A 22352-nucleotide genomic window follows, 5' to 3' on the forward strand; every position below is an offset into this window, starting at 1 on the left:
GACATCTCACTTTTGGACATGCTACATTACCCTGGTTGACAAAAAAACAGTTTCTACATAATTTAACTTTACAAAAATAATTTTAACACTACTTTCCCATAGAAAAATAAGTTGCCTGTATTGGCACTTGAACCATGAACACATGCATGTAAAGCCAGGACTCTAATCACTACATTACCTCAGCTTAAAAATTTCACCTGTATATTTGCATTTATCTCCTAGAGGATGTTTAAGCTATGCTAAGTGGATGGCCATAATGCGCATACCCACTTAGCTATGCTTAAACATTCCTTAGGCTTGAAAAAAAGTTTATATTATTATTATTATTATATTACTATAAGTGAGTCTTGTGGTGTTCTGACAACTCCATTGAGGACTGCAATCATAAAACAATGGCATTAATTTGGCTTTCAGGCTTCTATCCTTCAATGACTCCTGATTATAGATATCCTTTTTCTATCTACTTTCTAAGTGTGTGAGGGCAATTTTTCAGGTGTGTCCCTAATTTATTATTTATTCCCTCCATCATTTGTGCTTTTGTCAACATGCACTGCTATAAGGGAATATTAGCATACATTTGCTTTAATACTTCTACCCTTCTGTACTTCATGCTAATGCATGATCTGTTCTCTATTAACTTTCTATGTTTGTGAGGGATATATGTGTGTTTTGTCCCTTTTGAGTGATTTATCCCCCATTATGTGTGCATTTGCACATATTTCCTGCTTTAGCAGGTTGCAGAAGTGTCATATGGCACTTTAGCAATGCAGGGTGTGTGTCACAGAACCTGTCATACATCTCCCGCATTGCTTTTTTCATGCCGATGTTTCTTTGTGTCCGCGGAAACTGAAATGATCATTATCTAATTTCAGTGTCTGCAGACACTGAAATATTGGCATAATATTAGAATAAATCTCTAATATTATGCCAGTTCACCTTAGAAAGTGCTGTATGGCACTTTTTGAGTGCAGGGGGCATGTTCTGTGTCTGTGCACTACTTGGATACACCCACTGCACTCATTCACAGTTCATGTGTGTATAGGAAGTACAGCAGTATGCCTTCATGAATATTCAAGGTACGCTGCTGTGCTAAATGGACACGAACTACTCTGTGCAAGAATAGTTTTATTCTTGCACAGATTTTGTTGAATCCAGGGGTCTGTCTCTCCCACACTTATTAATTAAGCATTATTAGAAGATGGAGTTGAAATGTTAGTTTAAAATGTTCAATTAAATGGGACACTTTGAACTCTGAGGAAGTCCCATGATTCTAAGGGATGAATGCACATAGTCTAGTAGTTTGGATTCATTGTTGACGTATCTGGTAATAAAGTTACCTACTTTGTAGTTGGTGGTTTGAGGCTTATTTTGGACATTTGGCAGAGATTTCTTTTTTTGCCTTCGAGTGGAAGTGATACAAGTCTGGTTGTTTACCGTGCTGGAATTTTTAGTTGTATCTTACATACACTTTAAAGAGGATATGAACATCACATCCAGAGAAGAGGATATGATACATTGCATGTGAATATCTAATATAGTAGCACTGGAATTAAATAAATTAATTAGTACAGGAACTTTGAGCGTATGTTTATTTGAGATTGTGCTCATGGAATAGGTTAAACAAATGGTGTTACTGCTAGTAAATTATGAGCAGTTGTTGGTGTGTGTAGTATTCTTTGGTGAGGTGATACTACCAGTATTGAAGCACTATTTTGCTTACTTACAGAGGTGTTCCTTTAGATCTTTGCAGAAAGTGCTAAATGGAAGGTTTTCTATTGCTTTATTTTTACGATCTAAGATGGATAAGGAGTGTTTTATGTGGTTTTGTGTACTGTATGGGGTGTTGAAATTGGGTGTGAATGAGAAAAATTATCTGAGGCATATATATATATATATATATATATATATATATATATATATATATATATATGTGTGTGTGTGTGTGTGCATGTATATATATATATATATATATATATATATATATATATATATATATATATATATATATATGTGTGTGTGTGTGTGTGCATGTATATGTATATATATATATATATATATATATATATATATATATATATATATATCTACAAACATATATTATATGATATAGATATAGATTGTTTTCAGTTTAGAAGTATTTTGGTATTTTGCTCTGGTAAATGAAATGTCAGTTTGAATGATATTTGAAATGTTTGAAGTGCTGGGTCCTAATTTATAGAAATTCATGTCATCTGCATAGAGTAGCATGGCAAATAATGAGAAGGAAGGAATAGAGTTTAATACACAGCAGGAAGAGGACTGAGAAAAAAAGTTATTGTGATTCTCCTTTGTTTAGTGGAGCATGAGCTGAGGTAGTGAATCTAAACTGTATGAGGAATGATTAGTTACTTGGAATGATAGTAAACCATTGGGATGCTCACTGGCTAATTCATACATTTGGGAGGAAGTTTGTTAGCAAAGAGTGGTCCATTCTATCAAATAAATTAGTTATGTCACCTACTGTGAGGTTTTCCTTTTCTATGCTTAGTAAGATATCATCAGTTAGAGTATAAACTGCAGTCATGGAACTCCCACCTCACCAGAATCCATGTTATGGAGTAAGATATAGTTTAATTTAGGTAGTTAGCAAGCTCATAATAGATGGCTTTTTATAGGTTCATAGGTTCATGGGTGTTTACTAGGCTAATAACCACAGGGTCCTTTTTAAGTCCAGCCATGCATCTCAAATCTCTGACAAGTTCTGGTACCCTTAATAAGTATAAATAGGGGCTTGGGAGATGAAACGTTTGCAAGCAAGGGCCTGTGATATGAACCATTTACAGGTTGTCTGTATCCATTAGAGACATAGATGCCAAACCAGGGATGAATTTCCTGTTCCCCATCCAAATGTCCAAGTTACACTTGAATTGGGTTAGGGAGGAATGCTGCTTAATATGACTGGGAAGCCTGTTCCAGAGATGGGGTAGTCTCTGGGATACATACCTGTCTCTCCAGCAGGTCCTACTTATATCACAGGCAAGGTTTAAGTCTTTAGAATTGGTAATTCTGGTGTTTTTGTTTTGTGGATATGCAGGAGGTCTGTCAGAGTAGGGTCTGACAATGCCCTGTATGCCAGCCATAGATCTCCCCTCAAAAGCCTGTAAGAGACAGAATACCAGGATAGGGCCTTGAGGCAGTCTACACAGGATATTTTACTTACACCCTGTAATCCTTTAGTGGGGAACCTTTTGGGACATTCCATTTGTTGGATATGCCTAGTTAGGTACATACCAAAGGGGGCATTATACTCAATGATAGGTCCGATGAATGTCAAATACTGTGGAACAATGACTTCCTTGGACTTAAATGCCATACCTTTGTTTATAAGTGGCTCAACATAGAATCATTTCCTCACTACTGTAAACATATGATGGTCAAAGGCTAGATTACTGTCTATTTGTGTCCACAAGTCCCTGACTACTGGGCCAGCTCTAAGGGGCATGTTGTCATTATGATAGTTACCAGTGGTGGATGACTTCCCAAAGGATACTATTATGTATTTCTTGGCATTTAGTTTTAGTCCATGGCTCTGACACCAGTTGCTTGACTATGTCAGCCCTTCCTGGAGAACAGTTGTGTCAGTGTGGGATTCAATGACAGCTCCTAATTTGCAATCATCTGCAACTTTTTCTAGCAAATCGCTTATGTTTTATTTATTGTGATTTATTTTGCCTTTGTTTACCAGGGTAGTCTGAATTGGCAGCAAAGCCTTTTCAGTGGAAGCCTGGGGAAAAAAGCTGAAAGATACTAAAAAAGTTACAATAGTTATAAAGGTTACACTAAAAACATAAAAGGTAAGTTATCAATTTTTAAAACATACTATAGAAAATTGATTTAAAATGCAAAATCAGTATATAAAATATAAATTGCAACAAAGTGATAGGTATAATGAAAATCATCAAGATAAATTTATTTTACTCTTTACTCCCTACCTCTTGCTTGGCTGCTGTGTGCCTCCTATCTGTGTGGATTTTCACTACCCTTCTTACGGGACCCGGCTATACCAGAGAAAAGAAGCTCTGCCCTCCTTGAAGACCTGAACTGTTCCCAATTAATCCCAATACAAGACTTTTGTCGGGGAACAACTGATATTAAAAAGAAACTCTGCCTAAATTTTCACTACCCTTCTTACGGGACCCAGCTATACCAGAGAAAAGAAGCTCTGCCCTCCTTGAAGACCTGAACTGTGCCCAATTAATCCCAATACAAGACTTTTGTCGGGGAACAACTGATATTAAAAAGAAACTCTGCCTAAATTTTCACTACCCTTCTTACGGGACCCGGCTATACCAGAGAAAAGAAGCTCTGCCCTCCTTGAAGACCTGAACTGTGCCCAATTAATCCCAATACAAGACTTTTGTCGGGGAACAACTGATATTAAAAAGAAACTCTGCCTAAATTTTCACTACCCTTCTTACGGGACCCGGCTATACCAGAGAAAAGAAGCTCTGCCCTCCTTGAAGACCTGAACTGTGCCCAATTAATCCCAATACAAGACTTTTGTCGGGGAACAACTGATATTAAAAAGAAACTCTGCCTAAGTAGGTTTATGCTATATATTTGTCCCTGATTACTTAACATCTGTACCTAGCCTACCTACCTGCCCAGGACTACCAGCAGCCAGCGACAGTCCCCTATATCTTGCTGACCAGACCCTCATTCCTACTCTGTTATTACTATCACTAGTATTCCTATCTTTCCTCCTTTGAGTTCTACTGAATTAACTACTACTATTCCTATCTCTATCTTATTTTTTCCTGTACATATCTGCTTCTATAACTTTGCCTTCTATGTGGCCCTTTACACTTCTCATTCCTCCTCCTCTGAATCTTTGCCCAACTTACTGTTTTCAGCCTACTACCTGGATCTGTACTCTAGTATATTCTCCATTCCTCTCCCCTGCCCACACTATCCCGATCTTAACCTACCTACCATAGCTCTGCCTATAACATACCCTAAAACTTCTTAATAGTTATACTATCAGTTTTAACTTACCTGCTGTTTAAACACCTGACTGATTGTTTCCTCTCTGCAATTTCCTACTCCTTTGGCTCTGCCCGCTCCGTTCGCCCTTCGGGCTCACTCCGCTCCCCTCCCTGCCCCCAAATCCCACCTGCCCCTGGGACCTCTACATTTATCCCCACATAACCACACCCACCACATCCCCTAGCCAATCGGAACATATTCTTCTCTCCACCCACTACATAGCAGACTCCTCCCTTATCCACCCTTCTCTCTCTGCACATATACCTATTTTATACTATCCCCACTCACCTCAACATGTCCTACACTCACCTTCCTCTCCTACTACTAACTCTTCTAACTATTTTTACCTCTACCTACCTCATAACCTACTATGAGCAACCCTTATATTCAACCTTTTGTACTCCACACAAACACACCCTAGCTACCCCCACAACCATACTCACAAACCATAGCTGTCCCATACACAGCAACTCATATCTTGAACCTAAATATCATCGGCTCTCACACATCAAATACCTTATTCTTCAACTCACAAAACACTGGTACTGCATCAAACCCCCACAACTAACTAACCTTATTAATGGTTTATCATTAATTTATGGGGACATCCACCCCAACCCAGGCCCTAACATAGACATACCATCCCCTAATTCCCAAACACTGAATCCCATGTCTACACCACAAACTAAGCCTCCCAAATCTCTTACAATATTTCATCTAAACATCCGAAGCATATGTAACAAACTTCCTGCTCTTCATGCCCTACTCGAAGTCCAGCAGTATGACATTCTCTGTCTTACTGAAACCTGGCTTAAACCCACAATAAAAGATAACGAAATTATCCCCCCTGGCTATAACATCCTAAGACAAGACCATCTTAATAAAAAAGGGGGAGGAGTAGCTATACTTTTCAAAACAGGACTGGAAATAAGTAAATCAGCCCTTACCCCACCACATGACCCTAATGTTGAACGAATTATTTCCAAACTCTCCCTAAACTCTCACAAGACTATTAATATCATCTGCACTTATCTTCCCCCAGGCAACAATCCCCCCATATTAGAAGACCTACTAAACTGGTTTTCAATAAATCTCCTTCAAGAAACAATACTACTAGGTGACTTTAATATTGATTGGAACTTATGCAAACAAGCTAATCCATCTACCATTATTAACTTACACGGATTTCATCAAACCATTAACTCCACAACTAGAACAAATAAAAACAATAACAAAGAATCCATACTCGACTGGATCTTGACTAATAATCCCCAACAAAAGTACTCAACAGGTACCCTCCCAGACGACCTTAGTGACCACTCCCTCACATACATCATTAGGCACAAAACTCATCTAACAACACCCCCCCTAATTCGCTTATCTCGCAGCAAAAAACACTTTAACCTTCAACATTTTCAAAATGAACTCAGCTTAATCAACTGGTCACCTCTAAAAACTCTCCCAATAGATGAAGCTGTTAACCACTTTAATAATGCCTTTCTTACTATTCTCGATCACCATGCCCCCACCCGTTCTATACGAATGAAATCTATAACTGCTCCATGGCTTTCAACCAACACCAAACAACTTATCCTTAGTAGGAATAAAGCCTGGTCCAAATGGAGAACCACTAAAGACTCTTTTCATCACATTAGCTTCAAACAAAAAAGGAACAAGACTAAGCTTGCTATCATACAAGATAAAAATAACTATTATACACAGCTACAGCAATCCTCCCAACACCAACCACAAACATTTTGGAAATCAATTAACTCACTACTATCCCCTGGCAAGGTCAAAACTCCCAACCCACTCGGCTCCTGCCCTGACTCCCCTCTACAAACAGCTAATGCATTTAATAACTTCTTTACATCAACCATACTTAAACTGGCCAACCAACAAAGCCCCGACCCCTCATTACTAGAGAACACTAGCTGCACTCCACCTCCATTTCTGCTTAAACCCATACCCACCTCCTATATTCTACACTTACTTCAGAAACTCAAACCCTCAACCCCCTCAGCTGACAAATTGCCAGCTGAATATCTCCAGCTAGGTGCTAAAGCTATTGCCTACCCTATCTCTATTCTAATCAACAGAACCATAAAAGAAAGTACTATGCCATCACTCTGGAAAATCTCCCACATCATCCCTCTCTTCAAAGGGGGAGATTCATTTGAATACTCTAACTACCGCCCTATAGCACTCCTATCTCCTATTGCTAAAATAATGGAGAAATGCATCCACAAGCAGCTTTTAAATCACCTCCTATCTAATAATCTCCTAGCTACTTGCCAACATGGCTTTCGTCCCTACCACAGCACCACCACAGCCTTATTATCCTTCATAGACTCTATTAATATAAACTGGAATAACAATCTTCTTTCATCAGCATTCTTTGTTGACCTGTCAAAACCCTTTGACATGGTGAACCACCAACTCCTCCTACATTGCTTAAAATCTCTGTCTCTCAATGATCTGGCCTTAAACTGGTTCACTTCCTATCTTCAGAATCGGAAACAAGCTGTTTTATGGAACAACAATCTTTCCGAACTTCTCCCCACCACTTTAGGAGTACCTCAAGGCTTGATCTTAGGTCCTCTTTTATTTTCCATCTTTATTAACGACCTGAATCTTGCCACCCCACTAACTCCTTGCATTCAGTACGCTGATGACACCACCATCATCTGCTCTGCCACAACCCAAGCTGACCTCCACTCACTTACTCAAAAAACTTTTACCACCATTGAACAATGGTTCTCCAATCACTGCCTTCTCTTAAACCCTAAGAAAACTAAACTTCTCCTCTTTTCACCCACACACCTGTCTCCCCCTATTAGTTTCACACTCACTTCTAACAATGGCACCCTTATCTCTCCCGACCAAACAACCAAACTTTTAGGAGTTACTATTGACAACCTACTTAAATTTGATGTACATATAAACTCTATCATAAAAGCTAATAATAGAAAATTAGGTTCTCTCTACAGAATCAAATCTTTCTTAACACCTGAAGCAAGAACTACCATAGCCAGAACATATCTTCTCTCTACTCTACTATATGCATCCCCCATTTATACTAATCTTTCTAAACATAACATCAATAGGCTTACAACAGCCTACTGCAACATTGCCAAATTTGCCACTGCCTCTCCATATAAAACACATCACTGCCTGAACCTCCATAACCTAGGGTGGCTTGAGTTACCTCACCTAATTCAATACTACCAACTTACAATTGCCCATAAAGCCCTTCACCACCTGGAAAATATACCAATGCTCTCTACTCTGATAAAACCCTATAATAACCTAAAAACCCTACGATCCTCCAATAAATTACTGATTCAAACTTTTCTAGCAAAGAATACAGCAGGTGACTCTATATTTTCCAACTCAGTTGGTAAAGTTTGGAATCAACTTCCTCCTGACCTTATAGCCCAAACCTCTATCACACTATTTAAAACTCAACTAAACATTTTCTAACCAATCACTGGCTTTGCTCATGCAATTTCCCTAGCTGAGCACATACCTCCTACCATCTCCAGCACCCTCTGCACTGTCTACCAAACTCTATTTCTCCATCTTTTTTTCATTTCTACCAATGAAAGTGACTCTATGAACTGCGAACCATTATTTTCTACTTACTCTTCTTTTAGCATTCAATCTACTTAAATACTGATGTCTTCAATGTATATACCTGTACTGAAGAAATTTAATATTTTATGTATTCTCTTACTGTAAAACTTGGCTAAATGCCTGTTTTTTGATGTGTCTTAAATTCCCTATGTATTTCGAATGCCTGTTTTAGTTGTGTTTTAAACTGCCTATGTACACTGAATGTACTTTTATTACTTTGCATTAGATAGTGGAGCTTTTCTCCTCTGGCCTCCACTGAAAATGGACATGTATCCAGTTGGACTAGCCCGGTTAACAAATATAAAATAAATAAAATAAATTATTGAGAGTAAACCCAGACGAGATAAAAGTGGAAGTGAAAGTAAGATACATTAGTGTAGTAGAGGTAGTAAAGAATGAAAGATGAAGTTAATAAAAGTAGTATTAGTTTTGAGTAAGTTATGCTATTGTATTATCAGAGTCAGGTTTAATTAATTAGTTGCATATTAAATCAGAAAAAATGGGTAGAATAGTTTTAGGCAGGTGATAAGCAAGTGCACTTATCTGCTAGCACTTTATTTTATTTTTAAATAGAGTAAAAGATTCAATGTATATATTTGGGAAAGGTATAGTGTTCCATTATTTTTTAAATGCAACTAAAGAATGCTATCTACAGTGCTGTTGAATTTAAGAACACTAAAAAGTGATTAATCTACAGAGTGAGGAGTTCTACATGGTGAATGCGGCTGGTGAATATTGAAGACTAGGACAGCTGTTTGGGGAATTGTATTTTGTATGTAGTTAATATTTGCGTGTAAGTAAGAGCACAGGGTAATGGTAATAACTTTAAAAGTTTGAGGACAGTACAGTGACAAGCTCTATATGAGAGTTGTAAATGCAGCCACTTTTTTTTGCCCATAGAGAAGGTTTGGGAAGACTGGTGAGGTATAGAGTAAAGATGAAAGTAGATAGGTAGTTGCAATATTTTTCTAGCTGAGTTGATTAGATAAGTTTTATATTTTATACATTGATCCCAATTTTTGATGAACTTTATTGGTTATTTGAAGGATGTGTTGATCAATTTTCAGGTGTTCATCACTGACGGCAAGCAGTTTTTATTGGATGACTGGGGCAATATTAGTAGAGCTCTTTGACATTATTGAGAAAATAGTCTTCTCAATATTATTATTATTATTATTTTTTTATTATTATCATTATCATTGTTGTTGTTGAAAATATTGAAATCAGACTGAAATCAATTGCTTTACAGAGGTTGCGGGTTTTAGAATAGGCTTTGCTTTGACTGTTTTCTATAGGAGGAGCATTATTCATTTAGCTAGGCAGGTATAGAAGAGGTGTTTGAGTTGGATGATGAAGTGGTCTTTACAGAGGGGGATAAGTCAGGTTTGGAGGCCATCCCCTCTTTGGATGTGGACCTAATAGGATGCCATTAAGAATCATGGAAATGTAATTTGTACTTACGGCTTTAAAGTAGAATGCAAGTGAGTCAGTGTATGTGTCCTTTTCTTATGAGGATTTGATTTTAGTGAGAGGATTGAAAATTAGAAAGTGTGGAGAATTCCCTGAGAATATCATTGGAAATAAGGACGGCAGCCTGGTGTAGTGATTCATAAGGGGATGCTCTATCTGACATATTGTTAATGATTTCTCAGAACTTATTTTGGTTATATGGAGTTTTTTTGAGTGGTGGTAAGGGGGTAGGTTTTATATCTTCTAATGGCTTTATGGTTATGTTTCTTAGATCTATGAAGTGGTTTTGAATTTCTCAACTTGGAGGCTGCTTCATTGTTGTCTAGGTTTTGCCCTTAGTTTTGTAAAGGAATTTAAGTTCTTTGATGAGCCATTTCTTGGTTGAGGAGATGTAGGGTCTGATTATTGGTGTGAAATGTATATCTTAGAAGTACGTAGATGAAAGTTTGAAGGTGTTGGCAATTACAGTGGGGTCTTCTTGGTTTAGTATATTATCCTATGACTGTTATGATACCTGTTACTGTAGGTTTTGGATGTTTGTTGCATATGACAACAGAATGTGATTAGTTAAGGTGGTGCTTGTGGATGGTAAGTTTTATGGAATAGGTTACAGGAAAGTTATTGGACAGTGGTCACTGATGGAACGGGGAAGACGGAGATGTTATGGATGGAGGAGGGGCTATGAGATCTATTGTTGAATGTTTTCTCATAGGTTGTTTGGGTGGGTAAAGTCTTTAATAAGTTGTGCAAGACATTGCTTGGAAAATATATCATCGGATTCAGGTAAGTTTTGGGGATTTAGCAAGTTGATGATAAAATCATCCATATTTATATCAGTAATATAGAGTGTATGATGTTAGATACTGCTAGGGTTAGAAGGTTTCTGTTATGTGTGACAGAGATTCTAAGACAGTTTGAGTCATGATTAGTGATTGTTGAACTCTGGTACTAGACATTGACAGATATTATTATTGTTTTTTTTAATGAGGAGAAGAGTAAAAGAAGCACGCACAATCATGAACAATATCAGAATAATAGCACCAGCAATCTCATGTCTCTGACATAACATATGTGATTCTGAGGGATCACAGATGGTTCCACACATATACACTTGTCCAACTATTACCATGTCAGCAGTCTATGAAGGTAATCAACCACACTGTCCTCACACATTAACATCTGCTGGAGGTGTAAGGAGGGACACTGCTATACCTGTATGTGAAATCATGATCAATACAGGCTAGTTGACTGGTGTGCATGGCAGACATATATGGCACAAGCCAGACTGTCAAAAATGCAACCCATGCCATCAAACAGCTATGCATGTACTGTGTGCATCACTAGAAAAGGTATCACACATGCAACTGGTGTATCACCTTGAAGGATGTTCTGCATCATCAGTCAGTAATGCTTATGTAACCAAAAGAATACCTAGGTATTGCCAATAAGATGTGTGACAGCTAACTGTGGCAAAGGTGGTATACTTCAGTTACACATTACTGGAACATATGTAGGGAGGTACATGAATAAGGGTGTATTGTTCTCAGTTATAGTGCTGTAGTGAAGGCTATGAACTATGGAGGTGTTATGGCCTTTGATGTGGATGTTTTTCACATAGTCAGTAGTTGCGTTGCATATACAGGAGTAGTCAGCACTGTGGCCACATGGTGTTGGACGTTCCACATACCATCTACCCAAGAACACAGGTCATATAACAGTTGGTCTGCTTATAGGGTGTGATGTCTACATTATCAATGAGTTGTGCATTTGGTTTCATAATGTAACCAATCCCTCCATTTTTATTTCATCTCATATGTTGTCATGACAGTGGCAAACATATTTGGTGTGTGTTGATACTGCCTGTATCATACTAATATCACAGATGCAGCCAGATTGCCTATATTCCATAGTCTTTTGGACAGCTGTTGGAACACAGGATGTGTATGTCATTTGTGACATCTGTGACTTAAATAATGGACAGGAAAGGGCCTAGCAGACAGCTCTGATGTATTGACCTGATCACCAGACCTGAGATATAGGTCACTTAACACATTTCTGCATATTTACATGACACTTATGTGTTCCACTGGTTTACCCACTTGGTGATATAGGTGTTTATGCCCACATCTGACAATGTTGAGTGAATACCTCAATGTGGATTTGTGTCAAATGTCTTGGCCTGGTCAAGTTCCACAGAATGATAGTGTTGTCACCATGCATGTCCTCAATGACTTCTTTGAGGACATCTAACAGATGTAATAGACACGGATGTAGCATTAACAACTCACATATGTCTGTTGCACACAGCTGGGATATTACTAGTGTCCATTTAGAAAAGGTCCATGATGACATGCTGTTCTACCTCACAGATGAGGAGAGTCAGGATGTGTCTATATATGTATGCATCAGGTGCTGCCTCCTCCCCTAATTCAGATGGATGCATGTTGATGTACACCCTTCTATGGGAACATCGTCTGTGTGGTGGGTGTATTGAAGTGTATATCCAACCATGTCAAGTAGGTGTGTACTGTGAGTTATGCTATAGGAGATCTGTGATGTTGTCACAGCCCATTAATTCTGTGTGATAGGCCTGGATGAAAGTAACACAGTGCATGCTGCTTATCTTGAACTGACCTAGGAATGGACACAATCTCCCACTCAAGTATCATTGAAAAACTCTCCCAGCTGGGGATTAACCCTTACATGAATAGATGGTTAAATGATTGTCTCATCAACAGAACACATACTGTGAAAGTTAGTGAATCAACCTCTACCAGTACAGCTGCCACCACTGGCATACCCCAAGAATCTGTGCTTGGCCCTTAATTGTTTGGAATCTATTTCTCTACAGTCCATGATAAAGTATACAGTCTTTGCCTTACCAAGTTTGCTGATTATTGCATATTGGGTACAATCATTGAGTCCACCAGTGATGATAACATACTGCATGAGGGACTAACACAGACAAATGATTGTTCCAAAACCACATAGTCTACACCTAACTGCAAATGTAATTATTTTGACCTTCTGTAAAGTGTAATTCCCTGCTAATCACAGCAGTGACATTTCCCCTATGCTGAAACCCAGTGATGCAGGATATGGCAACACATGTAGATACCAATCTGAACTTCGATCACCAAGTGTCCATGGTGGTATGGAAAGGCTACATCATGTGCCTCATAAGTCAGGCCATCATATCCAGATCTGAGGATGATATGACAGCACTGTACTTGAACCTCATCAGAACACTAATACAGTATAATGCTCCCTTTTCCATGTACCTCACTAGACACCTGCAGCAGCTGGACAGACCACAGGGATTTCTTAACAAGAAAATATAGGGCCTACAAACCATGCCATGATGTTTCTGGATAGACTGAAAGCCCTGTCACAGTAATCTCTGTCATATAGGATGAGAAGACTTCTGCAAGGCTTACATGCCAGTCTCTAACCCTACCCTGATGGGAGTTCTGCACATCTGCAAATAAGGTATAGCTGATGACATCAGCAGAGTCTGGTGAGGAGAAAATGGTAATAGCAGTATCCCACATGCTGGTGTAAAATGTTCTCTCTAATGTCAAGCAAGTGCCCAAACACACACACACCCTAGTTGACTGCAATGGGATTAGAACCCTTACTCATCTAAGTATACCAACTAGAGAACTCTGTAATTAAGGCAACCACCATAGCTCAAGTCTCACTTGGGCCATGTCAGACAACACTTTATAGCTGACTTCAGCAGTGTCTGATGAAAAAATCATAATAGCAGTGTCCCAAATGCTGGTGTAAAATGCTTTCTCTAATGTCAATTAACTACACACACACACACACACACACACACACACACACACACACACACACACACACACACACACACACACACACCTCCCAGGTGACTGCAGTGAGAAAAGAACCCCCACTTATCTAAGTACAAACACTAGAGAACTCAGGACCTTATGCAAGCACCACAGCCCAAGTCTTACTTTTACATGGCTGTAGGCCAACTTATAGTCGATGACATCAGCACTGGATGTTGGAGAGAAGATATTGAGTGGCCTGTAAAAACTGAATATGTAGGCTTGTGCAAGCATCAAAATACTGTCAAACCATGGAACTGGAGTGGTAACTGTCAGGTACAGATCTATGCTCTTCTGGCTAGATAGACATACACACAAGCACACACTTCCCAGTTGACTGCAGTGAGAACAGAATGCTTATCTATCAAAGTACAGAGACTAGAGAACTCAGGACCTTACACAAGTGCCATAGCAGAAGTCTGACTTTTATAAGGCAGTAGGCCAACTTATAGTGGATGACATCTGCACTGGATGCTGAAAAGAAGATGTTGGGAGACCTGCATGAAATGAATGTGTAGGCTTGTGCAGGTGCCAAGAATTCAAAATCTGTATGTTACCAGACTGATGAGTGTGCAATGAGAAGTATGTGTTCCAATGTGCAGGTATTATTTAAGAGACAGCTTTGCAAACTGTATGCAAACAGGTGTCCACATTACTACAAGTATTTGAAAATCTGAATTTGTATTGCCATTCTAAAGATGTTGATGGTATATCACAGAACCGTTATCAATTTATGTAGTGTAGCTGAGTATTTGTTAACAAGTACTTTGAGACCAGTATTGCAGTGCATGGGGGAGGTAATACATGGCTGCATTGTACATATGTGACATATTCTTATATAGGGCCTTCCTTTTTTATTTCTGCATGTAGTTTCATGGCATGAAGAATAAATGGACAGTATACAAAAGTAATGCATATTATTATTGACTTTGCATAGCTCAACGACAAGCAGCTGGTTTGCATGATGGTTGGCAAAGTGTTTGCGCATGCAAGATACACATTTCTACTGCTTTCCTTATTTGCAAATAGTTAAGCAGTGCACAAATGCGAGGCTCATGTTAAAATTACGACAGTTAGTATTGAGTGGATGAAACACAGCTTCTGCTTAGCTGACCCTGTGGCAGCAGGTGTAAGTGCATTGACACATTTCTTTATGACCACAGATGATACTGGGTTCAAATCAAGGTGTATGTAATACCTTTAAAGAGATAGTAATAATGCAATGAAATTATTTTCTTTATACTACATTTTCCATGTGTTACAGTGTTTTATCTTAGGGTGGTATTTTTAAGCAGCATTGTGTGAAGATAAACTGCACCACTGAAGAGCCATTCATCATTGCTTGGCATTGGTGTGCAATGCCACACTCTGCACAAACACAGAGGTCAAAAAGTGAAGGGCTCCTTTGGTTTTCTTGGTACTTATGTATGTTGCATGTGATTCTATTTTTGACCAGATTATAGGTGTTAAAATGGAGTAGACAGGTAAGTGATGCAATAGGGAACAAGCAGAAGTAAGAACAAAGGGAAAGGCATACATCAATGTGCAGGAGGGAAGGAGGAAAGAGCCATAGCTATCCATTTCTTTAACAGTGTAAACTGAAAATATTTACAGAATATTAGCTGAATTTGGATTGTGACCTCCACAAACAGTAGTGACAACAATGCAATAATGTTGTATAACCATTTGGACCAAATCAAGTGTATCAAGAAGATACATGTAAAATGGAGAGCTACGTATGGGACGATATGTTTCTTGTGGGACAGGTGACCATTTTTATTTTTGTTAATTCACTTAGAGAGGAATGCTGAATAAGGGAAATTGGTATTTCTGGGTCAGGTAAGTTGGGTGGGTGAGGAAGCAAATACAATCAAACAGGACAAACAAGACAGGACAAAGGGATGGTGAAGGACACAAAAGGTTGGGAGACACCATGTTTGGGGTGAGGGAGGGGATAATATAAGCTCGTGCTCATTAACTCATTACAATTGAGTGACAGCTCCAGCTGCATCTGCAGTTAACTCCGACTGATGCCTCTAGGCATCAAATATTGCTTGTTTATATTTGCATCAATAATTCCAAAACCATGCTATGTACAAGGTTTTAAAATATTTCATCTTAAAGTTTACACAGTGGGAAACTCAACTGCATTAATATTTGACCTCTGTGTAGTGCAGGTAAATAGATATGAACTGTTGTTATTATGATATTACTTTATATAGATGTAAATTTCTCATTTTTCTAAATATCTCAATAACCAAGTTGGTTTAAGACTTAGAACTTAAAGAATACTACCACTATAAAATAGTTTATGCTGACGGGTTTGCCATTTATACTTTTTGTGACAACCCTCCACTGGCCCAGTAATCAAGGAGCCTCAATCCTTACCACTAGCACCAGTGGGAGACATTCATTGGGAAGGATGACAAGTACACACACAGTAAAGTGCAATTTTGCTTAAGTCACACAGAGGCCACAGTCAGTCTGGGGCTGGCTTTTCCCTCTTTCTCCATCCAGCACTCTCTCTGTCCAACCAGTGCTTCATGTCCCTGCCAAAATAACTGACACACACACAGTCCTGGAGCTTTGAGTTATACAAACACACACACACACACACACACACACACACACACACCTGGGAAAGGCTGGCACAGATTCAGTATTTATGCCCCCTTCTGCCCAGACTATAATGTAGCTATTACTGCCACCAGCCACATCCTTATCAGCTACTTTAAGGCCCTTAACAGAGGGCGTCTAATCTTACTGTGTAATGTTACTATCAATACAAATGGTAGATTGACTAACAACAAGGCTATTGAGTATCTCACAATGTCACCAAATAAATATACAAGTACTCTCAGAACTTAAATATGTCTCACAAATATTGGCCATAATGAAAGGTTTAAATATATTTACTAATAAATAATAAACATGAAAATACTCAGTAAGTAATCACAGTAACATCAGAGTTCAAAATCACAGGAAATATTTTAAAAATTGCAGGACGGCCTCAAATAAATAAAAAACAATATCTAAACTATGCTTCAATATATTCCTGACTGAATCCAAGAGAATGACTACACTCTAGTTAACTTATTTACAGAGCAAGCAAGACAGATGTTATGAAAGAATCTTCTTATCAGGTCAAAGACAAAATGCAGAATGCTATCTGTCTCTCTCTCAGAGACTTCTCAAATTAATATCCAAATATTACTACTGGGATACTTGCAGAATTACATCATTTTTTGTCATTTGACTTCAGTTCCCAGGCCCAAAATGATGCATGCCAGCTGGTAGCATTTAGCATCTACCTGTAAAAAGGGCTTTTCTTAGATCTAAGGCAGATCCTGGAAGTCATAATACAATAAACACTTCAAAGACAATACACAAAACTTCTAGTTCTAGATATTATGTCAGTTACTGCACTGAAACTGAAATATAACATCATTTTATTATGTGGTCATAAAGTAATTTAAATTTTCAGCTATTTTTCTGAAATTAACCACCTGTGTTCCAGTTTCCATTGTTAAAATATATACATCTAAACAGTTACAATAGTGTATATACATTTTTGTTCTAATACAGCAGGGTGCACTGTGGGCACACCTCTAAGCCAAGTACTTTAGAAAATATTTCTTCGGTTTACATCTGTACAAACCATCTTATATAACATAGAGTTCTAATACATTTGTAACACAATCATATGAATCGTGCTGATATTCACAATTGACATATAATTATTTACAAAATTCCTGACAGCTGTGCTGGCAGTATCTCTTTTTTGTTACAGTTTAAATAAATCATGTTAATATTTACACATGACATATAATTATTTACAACATTCCAGATAGCTGGGCTGGCAGTATCTCTTTTTGTTACACTTCTATATAAATCATATTAATATTTACCAATGACAGATATCTAAACTGTGCTTCACTAAATTCCTGACTGAATCTAAGAGAATTACTACACCCTAGTTAACTTACTTACAGAGCAATCAAGACAGATGTGGTGAATGGATCTTCTTGTCAGGTCAAAGACAAAATACAGAATGATATCTCTCTCTCTCACAGACTTCCTTGTCATCTGACTTCAGTTCACAGGCTCAAAACAACCATTGATGCCAGCTGGTAGCATTTAGCATCTACCTATAGAAGTACATAAAGAAGGTTTTTTCTTAGATCTAAGGCAGATCATAGAAGTCATAAAACAATAAACACTTCCAAGACAATAGAAAAAAAACTTCTAGTTCTAGACATTGTGTCTGTTACTGCACTGAAACTAAAAGATAACATTCTTTTACTACGTGGTCATAAGGTAATTAAAATGTCAGCTATTTTTTTCTGAAATTAACCTCCTGTGTTCCAGTTTCCATTGTTAAAACATATACCTCTAAACAGTTACAATAGCGTATCTACATTTCTATTCTAATCTAGCAGGGTACACTATGATTACACCTCTAAGCTCAGTACTTTACAAAATATTTATTTGGCACATGTCTGTGCAAAACATCTTATATGACATGCAGTTCTAATATATTTGTAACACAAGCATATGAATCATGCTGATATTCACAAATGACATATATAATTATTTACAAAATTCCAGACAACTGTGCTGGAAGTATCTCCCTTTTGTTACACTTATATATAAATCATGTTAATATTCACAAATGACATATAGTTATTTACAAAATTCCAGGTAAATGGGCTGGCAGTATCTCTTTTTGTTGCACTTCTATATAAATCATATTAATATTCACAAATGACATATAGTTACTTACAACATTCCATCTGGCTGGGCTGGAAGTATCTCCTTTCATGACACTTCTTTCATAACCCCTACGCTTCCAGAGATATGAACATTTGTTTGAAATGTGAGGACATAATTTGATTCTGTCACAAGGTTTAGGCTCTGCCCATTGTCCCTAAGCTGCATTGGAGTGAATAAGTTAAACATGGAGACAGTGAGATTCTAGTCCTCACCCACAGGACTGTCATCACTGTCCCCTTACTCTGCTGGTGTGCTTGGCGTTTCCTCCTCCTATGGAATATGAGGGAGAGAAGCCTCTCAATCCAGCATAGGTGTACACCAATGGTGTGGTGCCTGATCCTATCTATGAACTCTGTAATCTCCGGGCAGGTGATGAAATCCCCACCTCTGCCACTACTCCCAGTGGGTACCACAGCACCAGCTGCTGGGGCAGTACTACCCAAGGGCACAGGTAGTGCAGAGGCAGCAGTGCAGCCAGGTTGGGGCCCAGATGTGCTGGGCTTTGGTATTGGAGCCAGTGGAGGGGGGGCAGGCTGACCCACAGATGGGGGCCTACCTCACAGTGCTGTGAAGCATTTTGTGATCGATTACAGATGGATGACGTGGAGGCATTTTCATGACACATAAAAAATAAAAAGAGACGTGTTGGGGTGAGAGAAAAAAAAAGAGATAAAATTAGGTACTTCATATGTGACATACAATGTATTATCACAATTATACAACTATTTTATCTGAGCTATTATATTTAAGTATACATGCTATGAACTACAAACTATAATTACTGATTGCTCAAAGTAATCTTTGCAATGTGCATATTATTGCACGTATGCTTAGATCAAGTATACTGATTATAGTTAACAGCATTTATGCTACTTGTATAGAGTTTAATTTATGCACTGTAATATTATGAAAGAAATGTGGCATTGTATAATTGCTGCTTATGGTATTTTAACCCACCCTCTAATTATAGTATTAAAACTTCACTTGTAAAGCTGGTTTTTGCTACAGCTTTATTTAGGCAAACTTGCTTTTACAGCTAGAATATGCATACTCATTTTGCTACTACTGTATAGAACACAAAAAGCCTACCATTAATTTTAAATCTACAGTAATACTTCTGTTGTGCTGCATACATACCACTTGCTTTCCTCAGTCTCTCCAGACATTCAACATGAGTCTGTCAATTCAACTCAATTTTAGCATTAGCTGTGAAAAGAAAAGAAACGAAAAGAAGAGCATTGTGCATAATGCTCTTGCCTATATTTAGCTTTCTATGTATTAAAAATTCTCTTTATTAGCATACCTACACAACTGTGAGATGTCACCAGTTTGCAACTCATCCAACCACTGGCTGAGTGCATCCCTCTTGCTCCTTTGTAGGTCATTGAAGTTGTGCCTACACTGTTCTCCAGTATGTGGGATGCCAGTCACACTGGATACAGCCTTGGCTAGACTATTCCAAGCCCCAGACTAGCACTGGGATCCAGAATAGTCCCACTGCAGAAACCTTTGGCCGTGGCACTTTATTATAAGTCCAATACATATCTTGGATTCCTGGACACCACACCTCTGTGTCCTAAATGGGGCACCTTCCCCTCTAATGTCAGACATGTCTAATAACAAAACTAGAACAATGGAAAATTATTTTCTACCAGTTGCTGTTATCACATTTACTGGTAGTGAACAAACCAGAGAAATGATGGTAACCATTTTTGCGTGATGTTAAGTAGAGAGCAGCTTTGTCAAGCAGGTGGAAAGCAATTATTGAAACTGGAAGGTTAATCTGACACTAAGTTTGCAGACATGCACTAGAGGCATAAATTCCATGACCTAATACATTTTTTTTATTTATACAGTGATAAAATTGATTTCTAAAGTGTGGGATTTAACCCTGTGCATAAGGGGCAAAACATTTTCTTCCACAGTGGTGATTTCCCATCTTTGACACAGAAGAAGTGCTGCTTAGACATAGCCATGAATTATTCATAAGTACAGGTGGCAGTCTGAGATTTTAACCATGTATGTGTGTATCACCTGACAAGATTCTTGCATATAGATTTCTTTATGTATGTGTCTTATTTAATTGTGAAGGCCATCCAAGTCCACATAGCAGAATTATACAGTATACCCTCAGTCATACACCTGAAAACACAATAACGGTGGCTTATCCTTCATACATATAATTCATATAAGCTCCACTATCTAAAGTGTTATAAGTGGTATTGAATATAACGTTAAATGGAACAACAGTAAAAATGCCTGGACTGCCCTGTATTAGAACCCAGGATCATGTGTATGGCAGCGCTATACTTATACCTGTTGCCAAAAGAATGTTGAAATAGCATTTGTATATTTTTCTGTTCATTGCTATAAACTGGACTGTCACAACAGTAAAAATACATTGCATTTCCAGTATTTGAACCCAGGACCATCTGTATTACATTTCTACACTTACACCTGCTGCCATAGGAATATTTAAATGACAGTTGCATAATTCCTTATTCCTTCTTAGATTTTGTGTGTTAACCACAGTGCTATGCTTCTTAGCGTGTTTGCGCAGTGCCCAACAGAATTGATAGAATGTATCCATTTTAAATTATTGATTGCCTGCATCCTGTCTTCAGGTGTTCGATGACTGCAGGTGTTGGAGAACCTTGCAAACCGCTGTGCAACATTGTATGTCAGAAAGCAAAAATTGCAACAATGTATCATGTTTGACCTTTACACTGTCTACTCCCTGTATGCAGGTGTTCTGTCTGCTTCTTGTGTGGGCTAGTAGTAGTACAGGTTTGCTCACTGCTAGGCATCACACAAAGGAGATAAGCACTGGTAAGCCAATAATTCATTGTGTTTCTCTGTTTCCCTCATTTGCACTAAGCTGCTTGCTTCACAAAGACTGGCATTAAAACAAAAAAGGAAAATTGGTTGAAATGAAGAAATGCAATATATGAAATAAACACTACGATTTTTTTCTTGATACACATGACATATTTTTACATAGGTCTGGATTTGAATTCTCACTCAAATGAACCTTCAGAACACAGTAAGGGTGTCTTATACCTCTTTGCCACAAAACAGCTTTGCAGCAGGGAACTGAAATCATTCTGTATACAACCAACTGCAACACCATTGACAGTACTAACAAAACATATGACAGTTGTGTGTACATGTATTATTTTGAAATGTAGTTCACTGACTGATCACACAACCATTTCTGACTATTGTTTGCAAAAAATGCTGCTCTGTCTTATCTCTGTGTTTGTTGCTCATGCTTGTCTTATCTGAGCCAAAATCTGAGACGTGCAGTCTATAAAGCATTCTGATGTATCATTGCCCTTAAGCAAAGTTGCATTTCTGTTTTGGCATGAACAAGGATGTTTTTCTATTGTTACTCTCCTTGTTTTGCATCCAACCTTGCTTTGTGTGTGAATGTAATATGTTGCAACCATAAAGTTTCTTTTTTTATTTCAGTATCTTGACCATTTTATGTTTCTCTGGTGGGTAATAGTGAAATGGTACCTGTTATTTGTTATCTGGAAACAGGACTTTTAGTTATGTGATACTTAATGTATTATCTTTCTGTTGTGTTTT

The sequence above is a fragment of the Protopterus annectens genome, chromosome 2.part2, assembly GCF_019279795.1.
Source record: "Protopterus annectens isolate FY-2018-M chromosome 2.part2, PAN1.0, whole genome shotgun sequence".
Classification (NCBI taxonomy): Eukaryota; Metazoa; Chordata; order Ceratodontiformes; family Protopteridae; genus Protopterus; species Protopterus annectens.